The 22,557-nt window shown below is 35.0% G+C and overlaps 1 protein-coding gene and 1 pseudogene across 11 annotated transcripts in view; both read left to right on the top strand.

The window, feature by feature from the left end:
* Positions 1-22,557, top strand: part of Dmd (dystrophin) — a 2,486,572-nt gene that overhangs the window by 562,521 nt on the left and 1,901,494 nt on the right. The window lies entirely within an intron of this gene.
* Positions 468-22,471, top strand: LOC147824357 (ruvB-like 1 pseudogene; annotated as a pseudogene). Its single transcript, XR_015442444.1, has one exon. The product of XR_015442444.1 is annotated as a ruvB-like 1 pseudogene (transcript).

The raw sequence follows: 22,557 nt of genomic DNA on the forward strand, positions 1-22,557 counted from the left end.
CTATTCCCCTGCTGGGTATCTTCCCCAAAGAATTAAACGAATCATACCACAGTGATATATGTGCACCCATGTTCACAGCAGCACAGTTTGTGATAGCTAAAACTTGGAAACAGCCCAAATGCCCATCAACTGGAGACTGGATCAAGAAAATGTGGTTTTTTAAAAATAAAATGGAGTACTACTCACCCATAAAAAATGAGAAATTAGAGAAACTTATAGCTAAATGGATGCACATTGAGGCAATACTCTTCAGTGAAATAAATAGGACGCACATGTATAAATACCGAATAGTTTCTCTGGTGTGAGAAACTGAAAGTGTAAATAAGGACTAAAATGTATAATAGGTAATGTGAAATAGGAAGAAAAGGGGCAAAGGGGAAGGAAGTGGGAGGGGTAGGAGAAATGAAAGAAGGGTATGGGATTAATATGAGAACATGTAAAAATAGGAACAAAATCTTTGTAAATAGGGAGGAATGGAGGGGTTGAAGGGAGGGCTGGGCAAGGGTGAAAAATAAGAACCAAGAGAGATTATGTAAAGGTGCAAATTTCCAATGATGAATGTCATTATATTGTATACCTACAGTGTACCAATGATTAGAATGAATAATCAATAATGCAAAATAGGAAGAAAAGGTCCAAAGGGGTAGGGGTAGTGGGAGGGGCAGGAGAAAGGAAAGAAGGGAAAAGAAAAATGCTGAGAAATGGAAAAAATGGAAATAAAGTCTTTGTAAATAGGGAAGGGTGGAGGGGGTGAAGGGAGGGCAAGGAATGGGGAAAAAATAAGAACCAAGATGCATTATGTAAAGGTACAATTCCCAATGAGAAATGTAATTGTGTTGTATACCTACAATGCACCAATAAAAGAATTTAAGAAAAAAAAAAACAATGGCTGGGTTTTGTAGTTATAGTCTATGTAAACTCCATGTGTGTAAGAACCTTATACCTAGGAATATGGAATTGGAGAATGATAAGAAAGAGGGAAAAGGAATGTCTCTGAAAATACCAGCAACTGACAGCCCATTGATGAGCTTTGTCTTGAGATTTACAATCTGAGTTCAATAATAAATACTGAGAATAAGGAAAATCCGATTTAAAGGGAGAGTAAAATCTGATTGGACAGACTCTAGCCAATTTGTCATATTATTGATTTACAAAATGAATTTTCTGAACTGTTGATTAATAATACATAAACTAAATTGAGTTTTTTTAATATTAGCTACCATTTGTGATATAATATAAACTTACGATGACACAACCCTCAAAATGAGAGATTGTGAGTTGTAAACACATTCTAGTTCCTGTATCAAAGACACCATATTTTACAGAGAAGAGTAGCTGAAGCTTGCTTTTCATTAGAAACAATCATAGTGTTAAGAATGAATGATAATACTGATGGAGCTTCACACTATACTAAGTAAAATTATAATTAGAAAATAATCAGTGTAAAATAGTGAATTATACCTTTGTAAGAGCTACAAATTGACTCAGTAATTTAATACATAACTAATTAAGCCAATATAAATTATTCTTCAAGAGTAAATGGTCAATTTATGAAGTTGTTAGGAAGCAATTTGGCTGTGTTCCATTTTTCACCAAAGTTCTTTTTCTGGAATAGCCACTTGAGACATCAATAACATCTATGTTTAAAACTTTTTCAGATAATTCTGAATCTCTTAGTTTAATGAAGCATATAAAAACAAAGCTTTCCTTTCCTGCAACATTTGAGCAGTAATAAAATAGCCTCATAAACTGATAAAAATTTACACAATCCCCTCTATTTACACCACTAGAATTTGTCACTAAAAGCTCATTTTTGTGCTAAAATTAAAAATGAAGGTTTTTGACCTTGTAAAGCCTTCTTTGTTTTGTTTTGTCCCATATTCTCATTTATAATCCACAAAATCAAAAACCTTAGCTTCTAGTAAAAATATTTATTAATGCATTATATAATTGTTACATTTTTAGGGTGACCAACTTTTCCTGGCTTATTTCAAAATTTTTCAGTTTTAAAATGTGTGTCCTGTGTCCCAGAAACCTGCTTAGTCCCAGGCAAACCAGGACACTTGGCCACCCTGAAGTTTATCTTGAGATGTTTTCGAATACCTTGCCACTAAATGCAAGATGTTGGATAAATGTACACACATACATGCATTTTCTTAAGGGAAGGTTTATGTATTTACTCAATATCAATACCAAGGCATCTAAAATCTTAAATGTTAAACATCAGCAAACCAAATAAGCCAAATATTTGGAAAACTGATGAAAAGTTTTTTAAAAAGTAAATAATGGAATATTTTCAAAAATAATATTTTGTTTAATACTAGGTAAGTTAGGGAAGTAGCTTCATTTTTATAATTTAATATTGATTGTAATTCTGTAGAGTCATACAGTATGTAAGTCATGGCTTGACATGGTTCCTGAGGTTTGGAAAAGCAAAGAAAGGCTTTATCATATATCCAAACTTTCTAGCAGTTGTGTAAAATGAGTAAGCTAGTGCCTAGTTTTAAATATAATTATAAGAAAGATAATGTGAGTTAAGCATCTAAATTACTGTATTGTGATATTTAGTAGACACCATATAAATAATAACTATTATTAAGAAAAAGCATGTATTTGTTATATACTTCTCAGTTTTACACTTAAAGATATTTCTTCCAGGTTTACTTACCATATTCTTGCCATGTTTTAAGTATTAAACCATCTACCAAAAAAAATGAATAATTGCTAAACGGAAGATAAGCATCATTTTTTCTTCAGGAAATATGGTGGTCAGAAGATTTTGGTACAAGACTCTAATGGTTAAAGTGAAAGATACGTGTGTGTATGTGTGTGTGTGTGTGTTTGTGTATATCTACAAGTATGTATATATATACACACACACATATATATACATTCAAATATACATAACACATACCATTTTAAACTGATAAATAATATTTTAAAAATAATACTGTAATTTCAAAATTTTTTTCTGTAATAACTGTTGGCCAAAACAGGATTCTTGAATATAAATTGGCATACAGTACCTATCAGTATATAGATGATTGCAAGGTAGTGTAAATCAGTAAATACTAAAATTCAAATAATAAGTAAATGTGGGAGTAAAAATATCATGACGTGGTAAAAATTATACCGTCTAATTTTTAAAATAAGTATAATAGCAAATAGCTGTGTAGTTTAATTGTTGGCAAGTGAACTTGGTTGAAAGACAGTGTTGTCACCTCACATTCCCCTTCACACTGACAAAACTTTCCCGGAGCTGCTTCATAGCCTGGCTGGCTAGCTACCTCTGAACCTTGGAACCTTTATCACCTTTTAACTTGTCAAATAGCTACATTCTATCAGTGCCTAAATCAATGATGTATTTCCAGGTGGTTCAGAAGGGTTCTGGAGGAGATTCTGATGTTCTGAAATAGATGATAAACATTCTGAATCTCTCAGGAATTACTTTTGGACATCTCTAAATTATAACTGAGAGTTTAGATGAAATCCCCATGTAATTTTCTGTGCCCACATTTTTTAAACAACACATGCCTTTGGACTTTCTGTTCAATGTTCCATCCAGTTGATTTTTCAGCATTGAAAAATCACTATGAACACATTTTAAAATAATCTAGCTGGCTCCATTTTTGTCTGCTAAATTGCATTGAATACAATCTGTGATTGTGACACTGGCTTTGCTTCACTCTATTAGCTATTTTTAAAAGATGTATAACTTAATTGAAAGATAAGTACAACCTTTTCACTTAGGATCTTTATGAAAAATGTAAAAGATGCTTTGCCAGTCTGAATAGTTAATTGAATTTGACTGTACTGGGGTTAGATTGCAAATAGAGTGTGTCTATGGTAACTCTCTGTGTCATAAAAAATTTAAAGGGCCTTTATTTAGTGTGACTTCTTTTTAAATTCACTTAATGGAGTAAGTATAACTGGATATATAATTAGAGTCTAAGATTAAAGCATAATAATTGAAATAAGATAATATGTAGTGTCTCGCACAATAGTGATTGAGCTCCAAGTGAATATATTCTTCCTTAAACTCAGCTAAAGTATCGTAAATCTTGGATTTGTATTCTGTGATTTAATAATAATAGTACAGGGTAACTTGTATGGTACTTCATATTAATAAAGTATCTTAAAGTATCCCAAACTCTTTCCTACACATTATCGCATTTGAGTCTCCAGTTAGCCCTGGATATTTGTATGTTCATTTTCTTGAAAAGGATACTGACACAAAACAAGGTTGAGCAACTTGTTCAAGAACACATTATTAGTAAGTAAGAAAGTCATACTCAGTCCTTGATATTCCATGTTCAGTTATGGTGTGTTTTTCTGTGTGCTCATTCTTTGTGTAGTATAGATCATTGAGCTTGTGGGAGGGGCAGAATAACAACATAGATATTCTCAATTTCTTCCAGAAAAATGCTCTGCTTATAAAAGACTTTATTTACTTATTTTTCCTCATTCACTAGTTTATTCCTCTAAAGTAAGGGTCCATTCCTTTTTTAAAAAATTCTTTTATTGGTACATTTTAGGTATACAATAGGTTTACAGTTATCATTGGGTACTTGTACCTGTACATGATGTATCTTTGTTCTTATTTTTTCCCCATTCCCTGTGTGCCCTTCACATTCCTTTTTATTTGGCTTTTGCTTTCACCATTTCATTTCCATGTCCATGCTCATCCCCTTAAATTAATTATGATCTTTACTCCTAAGCTTGAAAGGGGGTACTTAGGTAGTTCTCTATTAGAGAAGTAAGGGAAAATTATAGATATAGATTTAAATGTAGATATAGGTACACATATAAAAGTCAAGATACAGTGCCTGAAATTTCTAAATAAAATATATTCTTTTTTTTCTTTTGCCTTTTGTGTTCTTTATATAATTTGATACAAATAAATATATTTATTTAATAAGAAAATTTTATAGTAATCCAGGAATTATTAGTAAAAGTTTTGTAGTTATAGGGATTGGACACAGGGCCTTCATACTGAGCTATATCACTAGCACTTTTTTTTTTAAATTTTAAGACAGGAGCTCTCTAGGTTGTTAATTTGCTCAGGCTGGGGTTGAATTTTTGATCCTCCTGCCTCAGCATCCCACAGTGCTGGGATTATATGGATGTGCATTCACATCCAGCTTAAGAATTTCTTTAAAATTTTCTCTATATTAAGCATCCATCTACGACTTGTATCCATAGCTTTTGTATAGAGAAAATTATTTTGCTAATTCAGCAATTGCTGGAAAGTCTGATGTGAGGGATGCTGTAGGGAACTCTCCTGTGATAATGTGTTGTGTTATATGTATAAATTAAAGTTCAGGTGTGTGTATGTAGATTTTCATGTGTATATAGACACATACTAATCATAGGTGTATATAATGACATATTAAAATATACTTAAATATATCTGTTTACTCTGGATGTAAATTATCATTTATTTCAATATTTAGATGAGGTTTTAACATGATAAAATGGCTTCATTTTCCTTTCTAGGCAATCTGCTAGCAGTGCTTTTCCAGCAACCTATTCCTTCCCCCAACATTTTTGATATTATGCCAAGATTTTTTTTTCTCCATTCTGTTGATATAATTATCCTTGCATAATTTTGAGCAAGATTTCCTGGCAATGTAGATCCACAAAATTGTCAATATGGCTGTAGCTCAAATGCACTTCTATTCAATTTATCTACCTTTCAGCTAGAGCAGAATTTTTGTATCATAAGGAAAATAGGAAGATATAATATTATAGTAGAGAAAGACCTTTATGGATGGATTTATTTTAATGAAATATTGGCTGAAAGTTATCTAGGAATTTCAGTGTTTTTCTTAGAATCTTTAACCGTAATACTTAGCCCAAAGTAAAACTTTTTTTCAAGTGATGGTAAAAGGCAGCAAGAATGATGGATAAATGTATTCAAAGTAAGGGTGAATATTTTGATTAATGGCAATGTGTCTTTTACTTTAATAAATTAAATCTTTTGTAAATGGGAAGGGAACCAGTAGATGGAGGGAGGGGGGAAGGATGAGAGGGAGAGGGGAAGAAAAAGAGTTAAGATGTGTTATATACATGTACCAACATCTCACAAAGAATATAATCATCATGTATTGGAAACATGTTCTAATAAAAATAAAAATTAATAAAATAAAATTTTAAAAATTAAAAAAAAAGTCTAATTCTATTAAATCCTAATTGTCTTGTTGTCTACCTTGGAATAAGTTTCTTGGTTATCTTGCTATAGAATGGAGTTAATCTATTGCTTATTTTCCTCAAATCAAGGAAAACTGTTGTTCTTCCATTTAGATCAATTCTGACAAGATCCTCTTCATAGCAGCAGGTGTTAGGTTATAATTGGTCATTATAGAATTATGTTTTGCTTGAAGGAATTCAGGAAAATAGAAAAGTATGTTTTGGTTGTGAACATTGATTCTGGTTGAAAAATCAAAACAATGACACTAGAGATGACTTGTAAATCAGTACAATTATTTTTTATTTTATTGCGCTATCAAGCTATTTAAAAGGCACTAAAATCAACATGTACTTTGTTGGGAAACTACTCTTTTTTCTGAACCTAACCTGCAAAATATCCATTTTACCATTATGGTTTTTAGTGTACAAATTAAAACTAAAACACTATGAGGGACAAAATATATAACCAGATGACCTCCCTGGAAGTGATGAGAAAACAGAAACTGTAGCAATAGAGTAGTTAATAGTACCGAGTAGCTACTCAACTGCAAATGCTTTGCTTTGCCAAGCAATGTATAAAGCAATTAGCAAGGACATTTTCATTAGTTTACATAAAATAATATTACTTTTTAAACACCTATAAAGATAGCCTCAACTCTGAGAAGACTCTTATTGAGTAAAATACAACCTTACTGGTTTAAAGTTATAAGTATAAAACTTTGTATGTATAGCGCCCATTCACATACTTATTAGAAAAGGATTGGAAGTGTAACAAGATAAGGTTCAACTACTCTTGTAATCTATTCACAAGGGGAAAAGCTTCAGGAAGAAGATGATATTTAGCACAACCTTTCCAATTGTTTCAAAAATCTTTAACCAATGAAAAAATAATCTTTAACTTTCTGGAGATAAGTGAACTACCTTTGATTTATTTTCCCTGAGCCTCCCTATACACTTTGTGACTTGCTTCACATTGCGATTTATACCCTACATATTTGAAGTGTTATCAACAGAGTTGGAATATCATGAACTGGCTTCAGAGATAAACAGAAAGAGCATGGAAAAAAAGCAAGCACATATCCACACACTGTGGTTTTGCTGAAGGATCCTGAGTGAAGTTCATTTTGAATAATACCACGTTTCTTCCCCTGAATTTGTAAGTGAAATGAAATAGGATGGTGTTAGATACCTAGTTCTTAGTCCATAAATGTGACTCTCCACACTTCCATGTCCAGGTACAATATCTACTCTACTGTCACTGCCAATTTCCAGGTACAACATTCTTACTCCTAGTTGTTCATTAAAATCACCCAGAAAACTTATAATACTACAACCATGACTCTTTCCTACATCAATTATTTGCTACCTTTGTTTTCCCATCTAGTATGAAGTCCTTCCAAAATTCTACAATAAAATAGACAAAATTTAAAAATACAATAAAATATAAAATGCATGAGCTGAGTCTTACACTATATTGCTGGTACCTTTGGTGTCTTAAAGCATTTTATTTCAGCTTCCCAACATACTATTTTTTTCTTTTCCAGAACATTATCCCAGCCTTATCTTGTACTTAGTTGCCTACCCTTCCTGCCATCCAACCCTCTGAAACTTGTTTTAGGTTTTTTATTTTGCTTAAATTTCCTTGGATCCATAAGCCCTTATACTATAAAATTTACTTGCTTCAATTCATGAAATAATGGCAGCTTTCTCTTAGAGGAGAATAAGAAGTACTGCACTTCTTTCTCATCCACAGAGCACTTAGTTACTATATTGGAGGAAATATCATGTTAAGACAATTTTGTCTAACACAGAGTTGTCATTTTGAGGAACTTCAGGACAGGTCAAGGGGGCCTACATTCTCATTGCAGAATAGTATGCAGACATTATAATATCCATCAGATTGCTGGGTGAGGATGGCTACCTTTTTCACTTAAAACAGCCTTGGCCCTTTACATAATCAAAGAAAACATAACTGAAATGCTTGGCAAGAAGTGAAGTTATAAACAATGGTCGTCTAGCATTGTAAGCCTGCTGGCATAGGAATCTCGAGCACATAATGGATGTTCTTTATGCAATGAAAAGCCAATTGTGAAGGCAGCTCAAAATCTCTGGTGCCAGTGGGCAGCACATACATTTTGTGCTTTCATTGTAATGTCCAAAATGATGCAAAACACATTTTCTACTTGATAAAACACATCATTTGTTAATAAATAAATGAAAGTTGCTATACATTACTTAAATATACTTAAATCAAGTCTTGTCTTATTAAAATAAATCTGTATTTTAAAGTGAAAACTATACCCCAAAATAAGTTAATTCTTATTTTGGAGATATGTATGCCATGTTCGTGATATATCAAATATTTGAAAGTTCTGAGTACAGTACTATAAGACCAAATAGTAACGATCATATTTGAACATAAGGCATCACTTCCTACAGATTTGGAATCTGTATATGATTGTACATTATTGTGACTGTTGTAATAATTTTAAGGTTTAATATACAAAATCCTATATTTTATAGAATATAGATGGAGAGTGTTGAGTATAGATAAGCTCAAATTTACTTTATTACCTCTTTTGTAAAACCTTCTCTGACCACTGAGTGTAAGACAAATATTTTTTGCCTCCTCTGCTGCATGTTAGCATTTTTCTATTTTAGTATAATTATCTGTATGCAAGCCTATCATATCCAACACCCTGTGAGCTCTTTAGGGGGATAAACTTTTGCTTATTAGCTTTTCAATTCCTAATTTATAGAGTGGTAGCTAACAATTCAATATAACTTAAATAAATGAACTATGAAATGAGCATTATTTAGTATACTTCTGTTTATATCTGTTTACATTTTTATATATTTTGATCCTTTGTTTTAGGTGGTGTTCTATTGTGACTGAATTGATGACATCCTGTAGTTGTAAAAGTTTTAGTTGAAAAAAGTCTAATTATATATTGCTATATATGTTCAAAGAGTTTTCATAAATAAAACAGAGAGGGAGACAAGTAATAAAATGAAAAAGAAAGGATTTCCAGTGTGACAGACCTTGCGTGTATTTTTTTTCTTTCAGAAAGGTCTACTGATAAAAGAAAATGCTTCTTTTTATCATTATAGAGAGTAGCATTTTTGCTGAAGTTTCGTTGTCTTTAGTTCATAGTTTATTGGCAAATTTTACCTTCTGTTTATAAAAGACATAATAAAATCATTTTACAGATAATATTATATGAATAATGAGTGAGTTGATACATCAGGAAATCAATCACCAATGTGTTTTGTCAAAATTATCAAATTTTTTGTTCCCCAGTAAACTCTCACTATATAAACATGTCCCACTAAGGCAGATTTGAGTTAGATAAAATAAATATCATATAATAAATATATACACAGATATTTAAGGCAATTATTTCTGCATATATTGAATAGTTTGTAAAGAAATCAATTGGTGACCTACTCACATGCTTTTTTTTTTTATCTTGGTGATGCTCTTTAAATAAAACAGGAAAAAATTGAATAAGTAGAATCTGCTTTTCCACATGTGTTTAGGAGTGTAGACAGAACAAGAACTAGTACATGAAGCAGAAACTTCATACTACTACATGTAGTTGAAAATGTGTCTGTGTATATGTAGTAGTGGGTCATCTAGTATTATGATTTTCAACCATATGCCCAAGACCCAGCATAAAGATTCAGATTCAATTAGTATGGTGTGGAACACGGGCATGGCTTATATTGTAATGATTTCCAAGTGATTGTAAAACGTAGGATGGACAGAGTCAGCACTGAGAAATCTAAGGTTGCACTGTAACTCTTGAGTAGTCAGAGAGATATCGGTATTGCCTTTGATATTGAATTCAGTTCTGTACATTGGTTGGGGAACAATACTGAAAAATTAGGTAAGTGCTCATCCCCTAAAGCCTATTTGGCCTATGTTAAGATTTTCATCCTGTCCTTCCCTTAGGAAGAGTTAAAAAATATCAATTCTCTTACATTCTGCTCTCAATAGCTCAGCATTTAGTAATTTTTTGGAATTAAAATTTTAGGTTTCTTTAGGTCCTTTTAAAATCATCCTCAGCTGGACATGGTGGCACACACCTGTAATATCAGCACCTGAGCGGCTCATCATGTGTTCCAGGCCAGCCTGGGTTCCATAGTAAGTTCAAGGCCAGGATGGACTACATAAAAAGACCCTGTCTCCAAAAAACGTTCATCCACAACTGTATACATAGTTTACTCTCTTGATAACACATTCTTTTTCTTGTTTTTTTTTTCTTTTTTAAATGTCAATTATTATGGACTTGGCAGAATCTCTGGTAGCCAGAGTTGTGTGGTTTATTTCTGTATTATTAGCTTTTTGTAATTTGATTTCTATTCCAAAATGAAGTATTGATATTTTTCACTAAAACATATGCATATATATTTAACAATAAGGGAAACACTCTAAATATAATTATATTACTAAGAAGAAATCACAATATAAAATCAAAAGAACTTGATGTGCAATGTCCTCCTGTGCTCAGATGTAAACTTTCTGTTTCAAGTAAGAGTTCCAAAACTAGAGTCTGCATGGCACAGATGGTGGAATGATTCCATAATTTCCAATCTGCCTGTTAGTGATGATATGTCATGTGTTTATTGACAATTGCAAGTATATTGGCACATTAAAGCTTCATATTTATTATTATCAAGCTTAATGTACACTGGGAAAAGAAGTTGCTACTTTTATGAAAATTGCAGCAAAGGATTCTTAAAGTAAGAAGCAAAAATTGTTGTCCATTATTCAGTTGCTATCGACATATGCATAAATGAGTGTTAAATGCACAAAGTGATCTTAAATAAATATATGTATTCAAGAATATGGGCTGGATCAAGGATTGAGAACTTATTCAATATTAATTCAATTCCTTCTGTTGTGCCATTTATAGCCAATAGCTCATGATTATTCATCATGAAAAACAGGCTGCTAAATCCAGAGTTCTTGCATTTTAAAGAATCGATTCTTTAATTTCTGGAATATGACCAGCTTTTGCCAAGACAAAAAATCTTCAGCTAATACTGAACATGAATACTTTACCATTAATTTATATGGCCAATAATCAAAACTTTGATAATGTGTATTCTTACAGTGTCAAGATATCTATAGTTGCTATCCGAAGCTGTATCTTTCTTTAAAAAGAGAGGTGCTTAAACTCAAGGAATAAGCTTTCATAAATATAAATATTGACCAAGCTTTGGCAAATGAATAGGGATCTTTGGGTTAAAGCTATCGGGAGGGGTGTTAAATAAAAAGACACTTGGAACTCTAAAGAGAAAATAGCTCTGAAGCTATGGCTGATATAATGTTTTATATCTAGTTGACCCTTAGCTACAGGAAAATGTGCATTCTACTTTAATGGTTTCCCCGAAAACCTCTAGAAGGAACATAGGAGTGAATTAAAAGCTGTCATTTACACATTGAAGAATTTTTGCTGACATACAGGTGTCACTCACTTCTGATTTTGTAGTAAAGAAGTACAAAATTGCATGATGGCACAACTTCCTACTATCTAATTGTCTTCTGTAGTGTCTCAGTCCTGGTACCTCTGCTACTTCTTCAAACCACTGTAAAAACAACACGGTGAAGAAGACATCTGGGAGACTATCAGAATATCAATTACTTGACATATGCTGATCAATCAAATATGCCTACAGTGTCACTACCACCGTGTGTTAACCTAGAAGTATACGAAAGGTTACTCATGCAGTATGACAGATTGAGGCAACCTTCTTTAAAGTATATCACTTTGAATATTAAATAATTCAGTTTCCACCACTTGAAATATGCATTCTATGATCTGTGCATTAATAAACTAAAAGATGTATCCATTTTCAAACATAATTCCATGCAAATTTCTATGGACTGTGTATATATCTTTGTAAGTGTCCCCAAGCAAAATAACTTTCAACTTAACAGTTCTTTTCTTGGATTTAAAAGAGAATAACATAACAAGCGCAAATTTGTTTTTAAATTTCTGCCTTGATAGCAAGTTAAAGTATTTAGAGCCAGCATTCTCTTAAATGTATAATTTATGTAATGGATGAGGCTAGGTTAGCATTTCCAAAAGTTAAATTTTAAAGAACATTGATCCCATAAGACGCTGAATGAAAAACAAATTATTAGAATGTGACAATTGTTTTTCTTCTTTGGAGAATTGCAACTCAAGCCTTAAAATTTTCTATAGTAGAACAATTCTTGTTTACCTCAGTTTAACCTCGGTGTTTCTGAAACTCATGTCACCAAGTAACTGGTTTTAATAAGTAACACATCATTTTCTAAGAGATTGTAATTTTACAAAAGATTTTTTTATAAATACATTGTCTAAGTACACTGCAATAACCTTTATTAACTATGCTAGTGCTGAAAGAGTTTGATTGCTTAGTCTGGCTTCTGAAATTTCTAGGACCGTCTGTGCATTGCCTTTTGAAGTCCAGATTTAGTAAAGAATCTCTTTATGTCTTTTTTGCCCATCCTCAATAAATGATTACCCTTGATATCTAATAAGGTTCCACATAATTCATCATCCTCCAGGTGATGTTTGATCACCCTGTCCTGTCTTTACCAAGAACATTATTACGTCAGTTCAGAATCTTTTTTACCTTTGATATTTCCTGTTGGTTATTTTCCATCCAATGGCCTCCACTCTGCTCCCTGGCTACAAATTCTCACTTGTCACTGCTGTTTTCAGAGATGAGCCCAATCTCTCCTCCATGGCAAGATCCTGTTGAAGTCATATCAATACATATCATGATGGCCTAGAATTAATTTGGACTTACTATGCTTTAACAAATGTCACTGACTATTTTTGTTCATTAACAACACTGTAGTTTCATATTATTTTACCATTTGTTCTGAAAGATGGCATAAAAAGACTAACTGAAAAAGACTAACTTTTTTTTTTTGGTACCAGGGATTGAACTCGGGTCCTTGTGCTTGCGAGGCAGGCGGCAGAACCACTGAGCTAAATCCGCGGCCCTGAAAAGAGATCTTTACTTGATAGTCATAGCAGCAATTCTTGTTCTTTAATCCTTACAGGATAGATATTTGCACTTCTTTTTGAAAATGAAATACTTTGATAAATATTATTTTCTAAAAAAATTCTTGTATCTCACCATCTATCATCATGAAAAATATACCTTTGAAAGACTTTTTCTATGTTATAACATACCTTTAAAACAAAACAAAATTCATAGCATTACTCATGGGCCTAGCTACAGGAAAATCTTCACTTTCACTTGTACTTTGATAAAGAGAGAAAAACAAGCTATGATTTTGAGCTCCTTTCTCTACCAGGTTACATGACTGAATCTAAGTCTGGGTATTGGCCAAAGAAACCTAGATAATAGAGATTAAACAGGATGGTAGTTTAATATCACTCTCAAAGGCAGTATAAATTAGTTTCAATACCAATAATAACTCAGAATTCCCTGATATCTTTCATTTTCAGCTTCCATCCTCCAAATTATGATGTGGTCATGAAATGGGCTCCAAAGCCCAAGCAAAAGATTATTTATTAACTGAGTTTCTCCTCATTTAGTAATTTTCCTGGTAGCCACATCTTGCTCATGTATCATTGGAAATTAGAGAGATACATGTTAAATAGATAGAGAGATAGAGAGATAAATAGATACTTATATAAAGATTATTTTAACTGAGACAGTTTACAGTCTCCATTATGAGTCTCTGAAAAAGGATAAAAAAAGAACAGAATGTAGCCATAGCCTCTTCCCACAGTAATTAAGTGAACACAGTCAAGTAGGATATGGCTGTGACCATTGGTCTATGAGTGGTCACATCTAGTGTGCAGTCTCCAGGCATATATATAATCATCCACCAGTGACATGCAGCAAAGATTTCATAATTAAGGCCAAATAAGTACTAAATATAAAATAAAACATTGATAAATTGAACTTCACTCAAATTAAAGACTTTTTCCATTGTAATACACTAATAACAGTGAAAAGGAAAACCTCAAGCATGGGAGAAAAATATTCACAATACTTTTATCTGCTAAAGAATTTGTATCTATGATATATTATTGTGTCAATAATAATGGCAGGCAACCCATTTATTTAAATAGGCAAAATTATTGGACAGAAACTTAATAAAAGAGAAGATTGAAAAATGCTATAAAAGCTCATTACTAGCTGCCCAACTTCAGTAGTAATCGAGGAAATGTAATAAAAATGCAAGAAAATAACACACAATTTGAATAGCTGAAATATTGTAAACCAGCAATACCAATTGTCAGGGAGAGTATGTGGATCATTTGCTACTGTCAAATATTGGTTCAAGTGCAAGTTAATGTTTGGCAACAACTAATAATGCTAAATTTATATCTTCTATATGACTCAGCAGATTCTCTCATAAGTATGTAGACCAGATAAATTATTACATATGGCTACCATGATAATGGGTGAAAGTTTGTTTATAATAGTGTTTTACATAATAGCAAAACCCAAAGCAATTTAAGTGTTCCTCAGAATGTGAATAGATTAAAAATGCAGTATATTCATACAATGCAATATTAGTTGATAATAAAAAAGACCTATTATTTGCAACAACATTGATGAATTTCATAAACTTATTACTGAATAGAAGATAAAGAATCTTTATTTTTTCATTTACATGAAGTTTGAGAACCCAAATTATCTAAATTTATATAGGTCAGCAGAGCAGTTTATGCCTGCAGCACTATTGGAAATACAGTATAAAGTCAGAAAGAGCATGAGAAAAAACTCTGGCATGTCAGAATTGACCAGGAAGCTTTCTGCACTCTCCTGCTTACAGAAATATGTAGAATTTTGTCTCGACTTTCTATGCATGCATTGTCTTCAAACATTTTTACAATGTACGCAGCATTCAGCCTCCACTAAAATAGCTTTAGCCTTAGAAACTGTACATTTTTTTCTCTCTTTTTATCTAGTCAAGCTTCTGCAAAAAAATGTTGTTATGCAACTCAAAGTTTAAAAGCAAACCCACCTTTCAGCCTGTACCACAAACAGAGGTATCTGAACTAACTTCTGTGGTCTGGGGTTGTGGCTTTTACAAAGTCTTTCCTAGGCAAGGCTGATAGAACTGAAGAAAAAAAGGAGAACATTTTTTGTGTCTTAAAAGGATAATATGATTTTGAATTTTGAATTTTAGAAGCTTCGAAATAATCTTATCTGGAATCTGTTCAATCTGAATAAAAATTCTTGATTTATACCATTTATATATGAAGTTTTCCCAGAATACTGTTAGAAGTGTTACTGAGCTAAGAAAGTCCTAATTTGATCAATATGTACTTACACATGTGTCAGTAACTGTGGTTGCTTGCAGCCTTTAGTGGTTGTTTTATAAGCCCCGGCACCCACAAGCTTGCTTTCTTGTAACATAGAGTGAGAAAGGCAAAATTTCATCAGTACAATAATACATCAATAGAGGACGACATGGTTCTGAGGTACTCTCATTGTCAGAGATTCCATAATGATGGAAAGGTCGATTGCAAGATGCTGCAAAGGGATATGTTGCTATAAACAATTCTAATACTTATGAAATCCCAGCAAAAGTAACAGGGGAAAAGCATTACGTGAGTACTGTAACAGAGCTTTATAACAACTGAATGCATGAATGAGTTAGTGAATAACAAGAGTACAACCATTATGGAAAACATTATGGAGATTTCTCAAGAAACTAAAAATATAAGTTCCATTTAACCTAGCTATTCCACTTCTGGGTATGTTCCCAAAAGAGTTAAAGTCATCATATTACAATGATAAATGCAATCCCTTGTTTATAGCAGCACAATTCGTAATAGCTAATCTTGGAAAAAGCCTAAATGTCCAGCAAAAGATGTATGGATAAAATGTGGTACAGTGGTACCTCTGTTTCCAAACTTATTTAATTCCACAATTCTGGGGAAAGTGGACTCATTTGTGTTTCTGCAAAAAGATGGTCACTGTCTTGTTCATCACCTGATGCACAATTCACAAACAAAAACACAATTTTGCCAAATGCTTCCATTTGAGAACCAAATTGTTTGCAAGCAAAAGTATTTGTTAACCAAGGTACCATTGTATTTATACACAATGAAGCACTACTGTACCATAACGAAGGATAAATTTGAGTCAGTTGTAGGAAAATGCATGTACCCTGAGATCATAATGTTAAGTGAAATAAATCAGATGCACAAGCTTAAATATAGCATGGATTCTCTTATATGAGAAACTCATAAATAAAGAGCAAAATAACACATAGATAATAGGAAGTAGAAAGATCATTCTCAAATTGGAAGGGGATCAATGAAGCACGATGAAGGAACAAGGGAGTAATGGGAAAGGAGATGATAAAATGAATTAAGATGTGTTATGCACATGTACCAACTCCACACAAGGAATGTAAACATTATATAATGCAAACAAACATATACTAATACAAAATAGATTTGATAGAATGCCTATTCTCTATTCATCTCTATTCAGAGTATAATAAAATGAATTGGTAAAAAAAAAAAAAATCCACGCTGGTTTCGGCTCCCAGGACCTGTAAAATGAAGATAGAGGAAGTGAAGAGCACCACGAAGACACAGAGGATCGCCTCCCACAGCCACATGAAGGGGCTGGGGCTGGACGAAAGTGGCCTGGCCAAGCAGGCGGCCTCGGGGCTCGTGGGCCAGGAGAACGCGAGAGAGGCATGCGGCGTCATAGTAGAATTAATCAAAAGCAAGAAAATTGCCGGAAGAGCTGTCCTGTTGGCAGGACCTCCCGGAACTGGCAAGACAGCTCTAGCTCTGGCCATTGCTCAGGAGCTGGGGAGTAAGGTCCCTTTCTGCCCGATGGTGGGGAGCGAGGTCTACTCGACGGAGATAAAGAAGACGGAGGAGGTGCTGATGGAGAACTTCTGCAGGGCCATTGGGCTTCAGATAAAGGAGACCAAGGAGGTCTATGAAGGAGAAGTGACTGAACTAACACCGTGTGAGACTGAGAACCCCATGGGAGGGTATGGCAAAACCATCAGCCACGTGATCATAGGGCTCAAGACTGCCAAAGGCACCAAGCAGCTGAAGCTGGACCCCAGCATCTTTGAAAGTTTGCAGAAAGAGCGAGTGGAAGCTGGAGATGTGATTTACATGGAAGCCAACAGCAGGGCTGTGAAGAGGCAAGGCAGGTGTGACACCTATGCCACAGAATTCGACCTGAGGCTGAAGAGTATGTGCCCTTGCCAAAGGGGGACGTGCACAAGAAGAAGGAAATCATCCAGGATGTGACCTTGCATGGCTTGGATGTGGCCAATGCACGGCCCCAGGGCGGCCAGGACATCCTGTCAATGATGGGCCAACTGATGAAGCCGAAGAAGACAGAAATCACAGACAAACTTCGAGGCGAGATCAACAAGGTGGTGAACAAATACGTCGATCAGGGCATTGCTGAGCTGGTCCCAGGTGGGCTATTTGTCGACGAGGTCCACATACTGGACATCGAGTGCTTCACCTACCTTCACCGCGCTCTGGAATCTTCCATCGCCCCCATTGTCATCTTTGCGTCCAACCATGGCAATTGTGTCATCAGGGGCACCGAGGCCATCACCTCCCTGCACGGCATCCCTCTTGACCTGCTGGACCATGTGATGATCATCGGGACCATGCTGTACACGCCGCAGGAGATTGAGCAGATTATTAAGATCCAAGCCCAGACAGAGGGGATCAACATCAGTGAGGAGGCACTGAACCACCTGGGCGAGATTGGCACCAAGATCACGCTGAGGTACTCGGTGCAGGTGCTGACCCCCGCCAACCTGCTGGCCAAGATCAATGGGAAGGACAGCATTGAGAAGGAGCACATGGAGGAAATTAGCGAGCTCTTCTATGACACCAAGTCCTCAGCCAAGATCCTGGCTGACTAGCAGGACAAGTACATGAAGTGATGCATCAAGCCTGGGGCTGTGTTCTGCAGTGCTGAAGGCTTTTTTTGTTAAGTTATCATTATTCTCCTGCAGTTTCTTTGCAGGAACCCTTCTTTACCTGGTATGTTTGCTAATAAAATCTTATAGGTTATTTTTATGAAAAAAAAAGTTCATTAGATCATTCTCAAATTGAAAGGGGATCAATGAAACACGATGAAGGAACAAGGGAGTAAAGGGAAAGGAGATGATAAAATGAATTAAGATGTGTTATGCACATGTACCAACTCCACACAAGGAACATAAACATTATATAATGCAAACAAACATATACTAATACAAAATAGATTTGATAGAATGCCTCCCCCCTAAAAAGTAAAGAAAGTGCAAGAGTCAGGTAATTGCACAAGTGATTGGAGGAGTAGGGGTATTGTGCTGATATAAGAAAGCAGGAAGAAGTATTAAGGGAGAAATTCAGCAGACTTTGATGAAAATACTGCAGGCCTTTCTCTTTTCAGGATTCTAGGAGATCATCTTGCTGTGAACAGCCTCAGGCTGCCACCATCCAAGAAACACTAATATTTATATGTATTGGATTTTTATGATGTGACCATCAATGAGCTAAAGCCATGTTTCTCAGAGTATGATTTAGACCAGCAGCATCACATAGAAACTTGTTAGAACTGGAAAATCTCAGGCTTTCCCACAGACCTAGTAAATTACAGTTTCTGGGGGTGGTAGTTTAAGGAGCTGTCTAGGTAATTTTAATGTAGTCTTAAGATTAAAAAAAAATACACTGGGGACTGGGGATTTAGCTCAGTGGTTCTGCTGCCTGCCCCGCAAGCGCAAGGTCCAGAGTTCAATCCCCGGTACCAAAAAAAAAAAAAAAAAAAAAAACCACACCGGGCAATACAATTATTACTGCATTTATTTTCCTCTATTCTCTAAAAGAGCTATTGTTACAGCTCTGATTTACCAATGAAAAACCTCAGGCTTTAATAGGCTCAGTATTTTGTTCGTAGGGAGCACAACTGCCCTGAAGAGATGCTGGGAATAGAACCCCAATTTTTCAAAGTATAAACCCTGCATATTTAGCCACTTCTCTGGAGCCAGATGAATAAAATATTATTAACTTGAGAGCATTTGTTCCCAATTTTCATGTCCTGAAATATAATAGTAACTGATACAGTATTACCTTTGAGGAGAAAATGCCCACTGACACCCCAACTAATGCTCAAAGTGACAAATGTCTGGTAGAGAAAAGCCTTTGATTGTTTTTGTGGGTTCAGGTGGTCTGACTGGGTTAGATTAATTTATTCTTCAAGTACCAAGTACCTCTACCTGTACAGGTATTTGGTACCTGTATTACCAAATAGGATATTCTACAATTGGTTTGTATCCTCTACCAAACTTATTTTTACCCTGAAAGCTGAGCTTCTTTAGAAGATTCTTCTATATTTAATCTATTTCCATATCTCACAAAGCTATCCCAACCTCATATAAATTGGCTCATGCCACATCCTTCAACTGAAACTGATTTTAGTCAAGGCCCAAGTCACTTCAGGCCTCATCATAACACTCTGTAGATCAGTTGTTAATCAGTCCCTCCTACTGGGAAAAGCTCTTCTCAATTGGCTTCTGCAATATTCTACCATTCTCATTAACCTCTTACATCTCTCTATCACCATCTTAATTTGCTGGAGAGGTTGCTTTTCCTTTATTAATATTTTTAGTGTTGAATTTCAAACTTAATTCTCAATCAACATATTTTCCCTGATCTCATCCAAATCTACAGCCTTAACAACTCTTAATGATGACACCCAAATCTTTATCTCCAAAGAAAATCATTTCTTGGTCTAGATTTCTATCCTCCTCCCTATTGATTATCCCCAGTGGAGTCACAGAGCTACTCAAAATCAGTATGTTCAGACTTAAAAATAGACATCTGTCTTTTATTTTGTTTTTTAAATTATTCGTATTTTGGGTTTCTTGTATAAGACAAGTTATGTGATATTTAAGCTTGTGTGCCTGATTTATTTGGATAAAAGGAGACAGATCTTTTGCAAATGAGAAGGGATTTGAGAGATGGAGAAAGGTGGGAGGGAGAGAAGAGGAAAGGAAATAAAAAGAATTAAGATATGTTAAGAATATATACCTATTCCCTAAGATGAATATAGGCACTATGTATTGCAAACATGTACTAACAAAAAATAACCATATAAAAATAAAAACAAAATAAAACTATCTTCCAGGAATTGAGGACATTGTTCAGTTATAGAGCTCTTACCTAGCATGTAGAAGGGCTGAGTTTGACCTCCAGCACTATGAAATAATTAAAATAAAATAAAACAAAACACTTATTCTGACCAGTGCTTCACCCACTTTCTCTAGTTCATTCAAAGACAACATCACACACCAAATGTCTCAGGTTTTAAATTGTAATCAATGAGTTTTCTCTTCACATTACTGCTCTGATGTGACCTTGGCTTTAGCCACAATGAGTTCCTGCCTGGATTTCTGTAATTGTTTTAAAATGGATGATCAATTTCCTCATCCCAATAATTCAATTTTCCACACTATAACCAGGGTGCTTTCTAAAATATATATTGGATTGGGCTCCTGCATACCCACCTAGACCAGGGCTCTCCTAGAGAGGAGCTGCATGCATGTGCAAGCTTCTGCCAGAGACCCGCCATTCCATCAATGAGTGTGTACAGATCCCAGGGAGCAGCTGTGTGGGCCAGACTGGCAAAGCTGCAGGTGGATACTAGTTGGGGTCCACCATGAAACAGGAGGCTCCTGCACACTCGACCAGGCCAGGGTGGCCCAGAGAGGAGGTGAACAGGTGTGCAGGCTTCTGCCAGAGGCCCGCCATAACATCGGCCACAGCCAGGGACCTGCCTAGAGAGAAGCTGTACAGGCACACAAGCAATACCCAGAGGCTTGCTCAACACCACTGATAAGTGGATGGTGACCCTAGCCAAAGCCTGTGCAGACAACAGGTACTGGGGTGCATAGCGCCCAACCAAAGGCACTCCCACACAATAGTTACATAGGAGCCCCAGCAAGACGCACACCTAGATACCATCCCAAGTGTGCACAGGCCCCAGCCAACAGCTGGCCCAGACAACAGATCAGCTCAGGGATCCAGAAGGCCACCACTCTGAAAGCAGGAATTAGTGTACTGGTGAGCAGCAGAATAAAGGCTGCTCCATGGCTCACTGAGAATTCAAGACCACTGGGTAAGCAAAAAGTTGCCTCAACAAAGACACAGAAGGCTGCATCTGTTCAAATGAGAAGACATGTAAATAAGTCTCAAAACCAGACTTCCAGATCACCTAAAGCAATGCCAAAGGGAAATGAGATGGAACAATCTGATACTCAAACACCTGGACTCATTGAACTGGCAATGAAAGAGGACCTGGAAAAAATGAAATCAGAAATAATTTCTCAGATAACAGCAGAGATTGTGCCAATAGTACAAGACATGATTAATCTAGAACAGACACAGATTAAAAAAAAAATAGAGGAGCTAAGGAACATGATGGAATCCCAACATAGGAAACAAATAGAATACATAAAACAGATGCAAACAGATTTCCAGAAGACTAAAAACTCCATTGAAAGTTTGGACAGCAGAATGAGCCAATGTGAGAATAGAATTTCAGATTTAGAAGATAGGATGCAGTTAGTGACCAGGAAAAAAAAATCTTAAAAATAGTAAGGGACAATGAGAAATGATTCCAGCAGCTGCTAGACAATTCAAAGAAGAATAACATCAGACTGATTGGGGTCAATGAAGAAACAGGAGAGAGTGCAGGAGACATAAAAACACTGTTTACAGAAGTAATGGCAGAAAACTTCAAAATAGCGGAAAAGAAATTGACATAGAGATAAGCAAAACATACAGGACTCCAACTAGATGTGATCAAAAAAAAAATACACACATAGGCATATAATAGTTAAGATGCCAGACACCCAAAAGAAGAACAAAATTCTACAAGCAGTTAGAGAAAAGAAACAAACCACATGTAAAGTAAAGCCCAGAAGACTTCTCAACACAAACCCACAAGTCAAGAAGAGTGTGGAATAATGTATTTCAAGCCCTAAAGGAAAACAGCCTCCAACCCAGATTGATGTACCCTGCAAAACTATCTTCCAAAACTGATGGAGAAATAAGATACTTTCATAATAAAGAGCACATTAGGAACTTCATGAATACCAAACCAACACTCCAAAAAATTTTAAACAATATCATAGGAAAAGACAAGGAGGATCACAACACCAGGAAGCCCTGCAGAATGAATAAATCAGGCATGACAAGAAATTAAATGCAAAGGGGGACAATCCAAAAAAAAGAAAACGTCATGACAAGGATAAATCACTATATATTTATATATATATATATATATATATATATATATATATATATCAGTTATAACCATCAATGTTAATGG

Source organism: Heterocephalus glaber, unplaced genomic scaffold (assembly GCF_053883595.1).
Source record: "Heterocephalus glaber isolate CG9 unplaced genomic scaffold, H.glaber_assembly_v1.0 deba00001547, whole genome shotgun sequence".
In the NCBI taxonomy this organism is placed as follows: Eukaryota; Metazoa; Chordata; class Mammalia; order Rodentia; family Bathyergidae; genus Heterocephalus; species Heterocephalus glaber.